Raw genomic sequence first — 517 nt, forward strand, 5'->3', positions numbered from 1 at the left:
GAACCACGCTCGACTTGAGAGGGAGAAACAAAGGAGTCGTCCGCTTCCAGGAAGTCGACATTTTTGGGTAGCCGTTTAATCTCGAACTAAGAGTACTGAGAGCTTAAGAGTAAATTTAATAAGATGTATTCAGAATAAGAGTGATGGAACGAGAAAAGAGTAATTTCAGGCGAACAATTAATTCAAAGACGAGGTTAATTGTTAATTGATTGAATTTACGAATTTTGATTTTGATTAAAGTGATCAAATATGAAGAAGACATTAATTATTATTAATTGTCTAATCTATTCAGAGAATATCTTTTTGCCTTAGTTGAATGATTAAAATAAAGAGATTTTAATTGTCAATTAATTAAGCAAAATAAAAACTTTTAAGAGCTGTTTCAATCAATTAACTGAAATTACATGGAAACAAAGTTAGCTTTGAAATTTTATAAAGTTAAGTAAAAAATGCAGTGCAGTGAATTTACTTTATTAAAATTAATTTATGCAACAGATGGGGTGGCGCTTTGGCGCAG

This window comes from Wasmannia auropunctata, unplaced genomic scaffold, assembly GCF_000956235.1.
Source record: "Wasmannia auropunctata unplaced genomic scaffold, wasmannia.A_1.0 LD336053.1, whole genome shotgun sequence".
In the NCBI taxonomy this organism is placed as follows: Eukaryota; Metazoa; Arthropoda; class Insecta; order Hymenoptera; family Formicidae; genus Wasmannia; species Wasmannia auropunctata.